Source organism: Anas platyrhynchos, chromosome 10 (assembly GCF_047663525.1).
Source record: "Anas platyrhynchos isolate ZD024472 breed Pekin duck chromosome 10, IASCAAS_PekinDuck_T2T, whole genome shotgun sequence".
Taxonomy (NCBI): Eukaryota; Metazoa; Chordata; class Aves; order Anseriformes; family Anatidae; genus Anas; species Anas platyrhynchos.
Window position 1 is genome coordinate 22,391,642 of NC_092596.1, and position 10,976 is coordinate 22,402,617.

The 10,976-nt window shown below is 36.8% G+C and overlaps 1 long non-coding RNA gene across 1 annotated transcript in view; it reads left to right on the forward strand.

Annotated features, from left to right (window-relative positions):
• The window catches only part of LOC119717802 (uncharacterized), a 40,804-nt gene extending 31,441 nt beyond the window's left edge, over window positions 1–9,363 (forward strand). Inside the window, exons 4-6 of the long non-coding RNA XR_011811630.1 lie at window positions 4,243–4,329; window positions 5,744–5,839; window positions 6,641–9,363. This is a non-coding gene — a long non-coding RNA (uncharacterized lncRNA). The remainder of the gene's footprint in view (window positions 1–4,242; window positions 4,330–5,743; window positions 5,840–6,640) is intronic.
• Window positions 9,364–10,976: the final 1,613 nt, after the last annotated feature.

A 10,976-nucleotide genomic window follows, 5' to 3' on the forward strand; every position in this document is an offset into this window, starting at 1 on the left:
TTTTCTATGAGCCATGCAGCTCGAGAAGAGCTTGAAAGGTTCCAGCATGGTGTCAGTGCTCGATTGCCCATAAAGCCACTTAAAAGCAGATACAAAACCTGCAGTAGGAACTGCTAAGGTCAGTGGACTCACCCCTTCTTTTCCACCCCAAGTATTTCAAAACTAGCACTTTTTTGTTTTCTGAAGCATGAATTGTGTCAAAACAGAACAAATATATTACTTTACATTCATGTCATCTTTTTTATTGTTTTAGTCTTTTACTCTAAAGGTCTGGGGTTTAAAAGGTTTAAAACACCCATTTATTGGAGGAGATTTCAGTTTAGAATTACCATACTACAGAAGGGAATATCTAATCCAGTTCTTATGCAGGAAAGGAAAATTGTGTAAAATCAGAGAATGAAGTTCAAGCATACAAAATCATGATTCTTATTCTAGGTCTGCAGCTACAATACTGTGCTTTGTGATGACTCTAACATTACTTAGTCTGCTTGCTGTAATATGGTAAAAATGACAATATTTCATGAATGTGTACTGACTAAAAATAATAATAATTCACATCTTTATATCAACACAATGGCAAAGTATAGTTGTTTTGTTTAAAGAGCAAAAACTGTAGGATTTGTTGCAAATTTTCCCTTTGATTAAATAAACTTTTCTGGATATGTTGCAAGAAAATGTTTTGGACAGTCCTTATGGTCTAGGACACCTTGCTTGTAACAACTTTTAGAAACATTGGGTATGTGATCTTGGCTTGCTCTCATAACAACTTCGGTGAAGATGCTTATCGTTCTTATTACTATTATTATTTTTATATAGCTGATTAAATGTCATAACACTTAGAAATGAATGTTCCATTTAATTATAATAGAAGGACAGCTATTAGGTGTAGTGATGACTGTTCTTTATTCCACTGGCTTTGAAGTTTAACTCCACCCTACAAAGCACCTTCTTCCTGCTTTATAACCATAATTCTCTCTGTAAAATGCTTGCACAAGATTTCTGTGTATTGACACCCATTCAAAAACAACTCCAGGATTACAAATCAAAACTGCTTGAATCTGAGTCACAGTAAAATCACAAAGTCACTTACCTTTACCAGTAAGTTGTGCTAAAGTAAGTCTGAAATACTTAGTTCTGCTCTAGTCTACAGAGCAAGTTACACAGCATGATCCATTCTGTTGTTCCAGTATTATCATACTATAAATATGTGAATTATTAAATTAAATTCCATACAAGTGTTTTACTAAAATTAGACAGTTCAATTAAGTGCTAAATTGTTTCATTTTGTAAATTTTCTGTATTAATACCTGTAAGGTCATTTATGTCAGCTCAATTACTTTCCCTGTGAGCTGCATTTTGCTCAGTCTTTAGCCCAATCTGCAGTGACAGAGCCGTTTCAAATTCAAGATTGTTTACAAATTTGGATCCTATTTTAACATATGCCAAAATGAGGTAACTTCAATAAATTATAATGCAAAATTGATCTCAGTGAGAGAAGTAAGGTGCAGAACATAAGACAGAATTTGTAAAGCTTTGGAAAAAAAAAAAAGTTGAAATTCTCAACTTCTCATTTTATTGTCTTCGAATACTAATAGCATAAACAGAGTAACAAGTATCACAATTACCATGGTGTTGTGAGTGTGAGTTATTAAGACTATCAGCTCTCACAACTTTTGCAGGTAATGAAATGAATATTTTGAAGGAATTTTGAAAAGGAGTTATGGCACCATGATGACTTTTACTTCGTATATGAATTTTTGATTCTTAAATCTGAAATGAAATGTCACCCCCTTTTCAATTTTAAAGACAGCAAGTTGGAATAAAGCCCTCTGCTTTAATACTGTGATGGGCTCTTTCACTCTGCATTTATTTATTTATTTATTTTCATTTGTGTGTGTTTGTTGTTTTAATAACAAACAATTCTAGTTCCTGGTTTGACAGCCCCCTGTAGATCCTTCCTGGAAGGTGGAAATCGGGTGACCTCTCCTAGTGCCATCAGCTCTCTAACATCCTGTCGTGAGTGTGATTCGCCACCTCTTCAGCAAGTCCAAAGAGCTTCCAGGCTAAGCATAGAGATTTTGGGATTCTCTTGGCTAGTTTTGCAACTCCTGACTAATTCTAAATGAGCGTGTCTTGTGTGCACTTACCAAGGTAGCTGATTTATCTTTTTGGTACTCTCAGATATCTCTGTTTTGGTTTGATTTTTTTTTTTTTTTAATGGATACTTCTTTGAGAGGATTCACTCGCTCTATTGTCTTACATTCTTTAATCTGTAAAAGGGAAAGGAATAAGCACTTTTCTCTTGGTCCACCACAAGTGGTTACGGAAATAATGGTCTTAGGTGGCAGTTGTGGAAATGTAAGACAAACTTGAAGAAAATCCTCTGTGACAACAGTTAAGCACTGGAATAGATTGTCTACAGAGGTAATGCTGTTGGTAGAAAGGGACTGAAAAACTTTAAGAAGCTTTTAGGTATGGTGTTGGCACAAGAGAAGTGACTTTGCAGTCATTGCCACCCCTGTTGACCATGAGTCCAGAACAGAAAAAAGTGCCTCATTCCTCTTCAGCCTCAGCAGACACTGACTTTGATTTCTTTCCTTTCCTCATCAAGGCAGAAGTTATGATACTGATATGCCTTTTTTCTATTGGATTTATTGGTTTATTACCTCTTCAGTTTTTTTTTTTTTGTTTGTTTGTTTATTTGTTTTTAACTAACAAAGGATCTTTAAAATATTAATGAAATTATAACTGTCATTCTTGCATGCTTGAATTGTCACATCCATAAAAAGGCAGAACAAAACCAAACCCTGCAAACATATGAAAGTGTGTACAGAATCGTAACAGGAACGGGGACCAGTTTTGCCTTCTCAAAATCCTGTCCCTGAAACTAATTAGTAGGGGGAAAAAAGTCTCTAGGAGGCTATCCTATGTTTTCCCTTAAAGTATATTCCATAGGCAAATTCTGAATTTGTCATTTAGAACTCTGAAATTCTTATCTGTGAAGCCAGGACACTTTTTCCTGGTGGAAAGATGTTTAACTCACTGAGCTGGGGGAAGGGTAGTTAAGCTCATCTGACAGAGACAGCTCTCTCATGTCCGAAATCTTGGAATGAAATTCTTTGCATGTGTTTATGCATTCAGTGAAATCAGAGGTCTTGTACTGTGTTTACTGAACAGCTTTTATGAGATATAAATACCAGCACATTCTGGTAAGTTTCTAACAAACAGAATGGTCTACTCAATCCCAATATGGTCCCGTGTTGTAGCAGATTGGATACTACAATGATGGGAAATGCATTTAAACTTTATCCAATGGTGTGTACGTCTTATAAATTTAGATACGCTGTGGGTGTATAGAAGCTGATTGTATAGAATTATTCATTATGTGCCTTATATCAAGTTTTGGCTCCTATTCTGTTCAATGGATGCACATTAGCATTCTTCTTGATCTTCGGTGCATGAAGCTTCCTGCAGAACTGGTTTAATCTCCTGCCAGTCCTGCCTAAGAATATTCTATTTCTTCTGCTCCTGTCGTTATACAACTTATTATTGATAGTTGGTGATTTTCCAGTACTCTTCCCAATTCATAAAACTGCAAATGGGGTGCTCACAGATCAGCTGCGTCTCTCAAAAAGCGTGATAGGTGGATATATGGATGACTGATGGATTATTTATGAAAGGCTCACGATGATTACCTCTTACATGTGACTACAGGTAGAAGAAGGTTCTTCTGTGTCTTTCTGACAGATCATTTGACTTATCAGCTGACTTGCAATTAAAATAATAAGGCAATTATTAAATTAAGAGTTCTGGAGGTGATAGCGTAAATTGCACTGACCACAGAATTAGTAGTTTGTGGAGCAGCACACAGTTCCTTCTCTTTACTTTTACTGTCTGCAAAGCACATCTCTCTTTCTACTACACTGAGTTTAGTTTAGCCATGTGTTCTTTGCTCTGAAATGCTTTCATTCTACTGTCTGGATAATCCTCCTTACAGACAGAGAGGTTGGGATGCTAGGAACAGGGGAAAATCTTTTCTGATATAATTAAAATGGGAGTTTTATCAGAAGCTTTAATAACTGATAAAAATAGCTGATAAATCAATGAAGCCAGGTAGAGCCTAGACCATGCACACAAAGAACTAGTGCCTGACCCTTGCCACATCTTATTTATTTGTCCTTCTGTTTTTAGTTGAGAAAACTTTCCCAATATTCTTATCTTGCAATAAATCTTGTTTTTCAGATGGTATATATTAGCATGGAAGACCGATGTGTCCCCTGCAAAGGAAGTCAAAATTTCTCAAGTTGATTCCCCTCAATAGTCTTTCAGGTAAGGACATCTCTCATTACAGGTATTAAAAATATTTCACGTTGCCTTTAAGATTTTATGAACACAGAGTAATCTGAAACAGTTTTTTCTTAAGTTTTTAAGCCTCTTTAAATCTGCCTTAAGGCCTGTACCCGTTTTTCTGGAGTTTTTAGCTTGTTCACTGGTCTAAGAGTGGTATGAAGTAGGGAAATGACTGTGTTAACAAATATTCCAAGGTATTCACAGCAACTCATAAAGGTCACTGACTAAAATGACCAAATACAAATAAAAATATTGCCTTGACTTCAGCTGCCTTAGGGTTGTGGCCACTTGCACACCCCGGCCTACCTGGTCACTTCCTTCAGCACTGTTCAGAATGGCAGCATTGGAACCACAAGGGGCTAATCCTGCCTTTACACAACACAAGTAGCTTAACGCATGGTTGATAAATTGTCTATGTAGCAGACTGAATGACAGAACTTTTAAATCTCAATCTAAATACTGAAAATGCACTTCAGGCAGAAAGGAGCCGCTGTTTCATGCAATACAATCCAAAGGTGTTAATATCTGATAAATTTGTATGAAGGGTTTATGCTACACCATTGTTACGGGATAAAAGGAACCAAGTGTTAAAGAAGATTCTTTAGAACTTAACTAATGCAGCAATATTACATATCACACATAGACTTGCTTCAATGTGTGTTTGTAGGTATGCTGGCTTTTTAGTATGTGTATTCCTTATAAGTTATGCAAGTAAAGACAAATATAAAAGTGCACAAATAAAAATAGTTCTAAAAGAACAATTACATGAGAACCAGACAGCAGAAAGCAGAGCAGGAAAGCTGGAGTATTACCTACTTGTGAATAAGTTAATACAGAAACCAGAATCTGGTAATATTTAAATGCATCTCTATAATGTGGAAAAATATTTGGGAGGGAAGTATAGAATCTGATATAGCCATAAAAGCAGCAGCTAATGTCAATTTAAATAACAGCATGGATTTTTGGTATTGTGCACATGTAAACCCACATATCTATGTAAATCACCGGTGTTCTCACAACAGGGTACCTCTTTAGAGTGCTACTTGCATAGAGTAACCATTACCCAGGGATGATAGGAAGCTACTAATTTGTTAAGCTTCTTTAAACGAGGAACCAGAAGGCAGTTAGTGAAAGCCGAGGTCCTTTAATCTCTCACTGCTCAATGAACTTTGTTCTTCCTCTGTAACTTGATATGGGATACGTGTGTAAAGACCTCCCTTGGCGAAAGGTGCAAAGTATCATATTATTCATAGGAAAAGAGTAATCCTCCATATCACGTTAGTGGTTTTACAACACGAATGAATGTGGCTGTCTAGGAGAAGGCACATGGGGAAGGCTGCAGCTGTAGAATTCAAATATTATTCTGGGTGACATTTTTGAATCTCTGCTCCAGGAGGAAAGTTACACAAGTTGAGAAAAGAGTAATCATATCGAGAGATCAGCACTGGAAAAAGCTTTCTGGGTCAGAGTTACAATACCTACCAAAATGGTGAGTTTTATGTTACCCTGCTGTGTGCCTACATGGTTCCTGAAATGTTGCTAGAGCCAAAGAAATTTGGCAGTTCAGTATGATGTTTGAAATTCTAAAGCTAGTACTCCCCTCAGAGAATTAGAAATGAAAACAAGTCTGCCTGCTGATGGAACAGGATGACAGAGCCCCTGCTTCTTCCATCAGGAATGCTCTGTTCATTTTTCTCCTGCACCAGTCATTAATCATTCCTCTTTCAACTTTCATTTTCACAGACTCACTATCTACATAAATGAGGGTGAGATACTGAGGTAAAAAAAAAAAAAAAAAAAGTTGCAGGATTAACATTTGTGCTTCTTAAAGCCCATTTAAAGATTACTTTCTCGGGACAGAAAGTGACTGCTTTTACTAGCAGCATGGTATAGGCTTTTTGTTTTGTTTTGTTTTGTTTGGGGAGGAGGAGGGGAGAGGTTGTATTGTATTGTGTATTGTATTCCAGTACACACCACACCACAATCAGAAAACCAAATATTCATCACTTTACATAAGGTTCTTATCTGAAAATCTTTCTTGTGCTAGATAAAGAATCTCTATGGCAAAAACGTTTTGAATGTAACAAAAACATTTATGCTTAAATGGGCTATAAAAGTCACAGAGCCTTCCATTAAATCAGAGCTGTCATAAACAAAATATCCAGTCCTATTTAAAAGAACTGTTTCATGTTGTTTGTGCTGCCAACTTGCTGATCTTGCATAAACTTATTCCCTTAATAATGAGTTGGTTAGAGTAACACCCATCATCCAAAAATGTGTTACCTTGTAGGAGATCTGCATTTTAATCAGCTGATGAAACAGATGTGGGAGGATTGTCATGAGCTCTTTCTGAAATCAGAGAGAAGCCACATCAGATCTATGGTAAAAAAAATGCCATCAAGTTGGTTTCGTGTTTTTTTCTTTTCTTTTTTTTCCCTGACCAGTAAGAAACCAACTGAAAATTTAACCTTTATAAGCAGAGAAAGTCCTAATTGAAGGGCTTGAATTGAATAATTTTATTTAATGAATTTTGCAGAATGTTTTATTAAAAAAAAAAAAAATTTGAAATTTTAGGTATGTTATAGGAATATAGCAAAATGTATAGGTCAATCCAAGGGAGAGAAACTAAAAGTAAAATGAAATTCCGTGATAGACAAATGTGTATAACTCATAATTGTTTAAATATATGTAGCCAAATAATATGGTGTAAAAGAGAGGATATATGGGTCACAGCCTGGATACAAATCGCATGTATTCCAGTTAGCTTGTTTGGATACTAGAACAGTGTGGATGTGGTAGCATGCAAGCAGGTTAAATTGTCCCTCTTCCAGTTCCTATGAGCAGGCTGCCTGAGCTCTTCAGATATTGTGTTCTAATCTGTGCTTAGCTGTGGCATACCTTGACTGGGGAACTTTCTATCAGTTACACCTGATATTTTAAATTCCTATCATCCTTCATACTTGGCCATAGAAATTTTGTAGCAGTTGAACAGGAACATAATAATGCATCTGAAATTAAGCACACCTTAAACCCTTTTTTCCTTGTGATAGATTACTGGGTGGGAAATGGTCTACTTAAAAATATGACAAATAATAAGAACTTTCTCCCTTGTAGTTGTAAACAGATTTTAATCTTAGACAAATTACAAATATATATATTATATATATTTTAGACAGACCAGCTGCTTCTATGTGCATTTTTAGTCATGCACAAATAAAAGCAAAGATAAACAGCCAGATCCCTGTCTTGTTCTCCCTAGAGCCCAGGGTACTAGCACTTATTTTAAAGTATGTCACAATCCCAGCTCCTTTATCTCCTTCAATAGTGAGGATTGTTCCTTAGGCAGTCTGCCTAGGAGAGGGAAATGCAAATTATTGTTTTGGAATTGAACCCATTTCCTGCTCTTTGGTCATAATGAACGTAATATCTCTCCTTGGCATGGGACTTTAAGTATCCAGCTCCACAGATCAGCTGTTACCTTTCTGTGTTCCACATGACTGCAGGCCCTTTTCCACTATCAGTTTTCTTAAGAGCATCGCTGAGCTATAAATTAAAAGTGGTAGCATAGCGTAGGTGTCGCTGATGGGTGTCCAGAGGACTCTTGCAGTGTCATGAGGAAAGTTTAGTGTCATCTTTTGCTACTTGTTGTGTCCTAAACCTCGGAGATGGATAAAATTCTGTATTTAGCATGCAATGTTGTACTCCTAAACTGTTTTTGCAGTCATATTTGTTAAATGATGACTGATAGAGTTTCAGTAAAATGAGGCATTCACTACTTATCATGCTGAATAAGGGCTTTAATGGATAGGAGAAAAGTGGCTCAACGTGTTTTTTTGGTTTGATCACCAATCTCACGCATAGTATTCATTATCCGAAACAAAGCAAATTGACTAATAAATAACCTCAACAATTTAAATGGGAAAATGGTTGGAACAAAAGAGTGACTTCTGCTTAAGGGTAAATTCAGTATTGCATTATTTCACTCCACAGATTGAAATGCAATCTCTTGAGCTTTTGAGTTATTGAAGATACCGACGTCATCACAAAAACACTGTAGTTATAAAACAAAGTAATTTTATTATATTTTTTCCTTCTCTGTGTACTGTTATACTATGATACAAAGATTACTTTTCCCCTCTGCTAGTACAGCAGAAATTGAAAGTATATTTGCATGTTTATGATAATTTTGGAGTATAAATCATCCTAACTACTAATCGTTAGATTCAGTTTAATTTATTTTTTATTTGTTGTATATTCCAATGATTTCCATTTCTTTTTGAAGTGTATAAACTTCAAGCTACAACTGATATCACATATTTTTTTTTACAAGAAGTAACTTAATGGGATGAGAAGGTTTTCCCTCAGTGTTGCAACAGTTCACTTCCTAGCCTCCTCATTAGTTAGTGGCAGCAGTTAAGTGAGTCTTTAAAACATAGTCTAAACTCTGTTTAAACTTCTCGCTGAACTTTCTTATTACTGAAACACTATAACGTATGACAAGAAGTGCAATTCTGAAATCATGTTAGAACCATTTCAGATCCAACCTTGCTATCTTTGCATCACAAGATACCTTGTTAAAACACAACATTTCTAAATAAAATAAAATACAGCAGATGCAAAGTCGTTGTGGATGAATATCCAGGGATGCTTACATGGAACATACAAGACGATGGGCTCTCAAATGCCTGTTACTGCTCTAGTACGAGACTTTGTGGTTATGACAGATAACTCCAAGAAAACATGAGTTCAGCAGCAGTCAAAAAAAATTAAATGAAAGATTAGAAGCTATTAGGAAAGAAACAGAGAATAAACTAGTAAACATCATTGCGCCATTATTAAAATCCATGATATTTCCACTTCTGAAATACTGTGGAATGATCTAGTAGAACTGGAAAAGGGTCATGAAAAGGGTGCTAATCACCCAAGACATGGAATAACATCTATATGAAGAAGATTGAATAGGGCTGGGATATATATATACATATATATATTTGTGTGTGTGTGCGTGTGTTGTTGTTTTTTCTTTTATTTTACTTTGTAGCCTGGAAGAGAGAGGACTTGTTAAAGTTGTAAAGAGCTAGGGGCTGTTGGACTAGGAGTCAGATTCAGAAGGAGGTTCTTCATGCAGCCAAGCAGATCTGCTGAATGTTCTTTGCAGAGGACTTGGTAGGTGCCAGAAGTTGGCCTGAGTTCAAGGCGGGTATCAAACAAGTCCTTTATGTGTGAGATTGGAGGTGCTAATGAGAAAACATTACGCTTATGAAATATCCACATTTGAAAATAATTGCTGAATGTAAAGAGGGAAGCATTACCGAGACTTTTCTTCTTCAGACCCCTTTTGGAATATAATTATATTTTTCAGCATCTGCTGCTTAAGATGACCTCTCAATCAGAACTGATATGGTTGCTCTTGTATTTTTAATTAAAATACAAATAGCTAACTAGTGCTGTCCTAAAACAGTCTCAAGGTATCTCCTAAGAGGTTCTTCATTTTTCTCTTGGGAAATAAAGAGCATGTTGTGATCGTGGAGGCATGAACCAGAAGTGCAGAGGATGAGGCAGTACAAAGAACAACCTGTCATATTTTCTCTCAATATTGTCTATCCTGAAGTTGCTGCAGAAATGTGGCAGATGGGCTGCCAGGTGCAACAGAGCCAGTGCTCCCTCTGCTACCCTGGCTAGGTTTTCCCCAGTCAGATCTTTGCTCAATACTTAGCCCTTCCTCACTCAACTCCTGGTAGTTCCACTATAATCCTCTCTACTCCAGCGTGCATTTGTGTGTTACAGACTTGTATTTGTCTTCAGGTGGTTCAAGGAGATCTGAGATCCTGATGTTCCAGAGCTGTCTGTACACCCAGCATCCATAGTTGTTTAATGAAGAAAAGATGAATTAGAGGACAAAAGATATTCTAAAAGAGGTAAGTGCTATTTTATTTCACATTGTACCAGCTTTGCAGTCACATATCACATTTTCTGTTTTCCCAGGTGTCAGGGTCACCTGTGTCTGCAAAAGAGTAGATAGAATGTCATTGGTTAGGAGCACGTATATTTTTCCCCTTCCCCCAGACTACTCTGTATTCTGTTTGATGACAAACAAATTTTTATATATATATATATATATCCACAAAGAATTAAGAGCAAAAAGGCACTTGAGAAGCAAAAGCTCTGAGGAAAAAATTAAAAGGACTCTCAAGTCAGAAAGTGCAGTCTGCTCATACAAGCCTGACCTGCATAAAATAGGCTGTCACCATGACCAAGTAATTTTTGCCATAAAAACACAATTTCTGATTTAACAAAGCTGGTCTTTTAAAAAGACAGTGATCTCCTTGTGCTTTAAGCAGCACATTCTGAACAGTCACCCTGTCACTGGTAAACTGCTGGAGCGCTACACCCGCTGTCTTGTCTGAAAGCACCTTTAGAGGGAATTCAGCACATTAAGCTTTTGTTGGTTGCTGAGAAAAGAGGCTGTAGCCAGGCAGTGCTGGCCATTTGGAATGGGGAGAGACATCTTGCTGCCCACATGCCCTTCTCTGCCAGGTGTGTTCCCACTGTCAGCACAGTGTGATCCAGGTAGCCCAGGGTAAAGAGGTTAAGAGGAACAAAGTGGCTGCACTGCATCGGTGTCT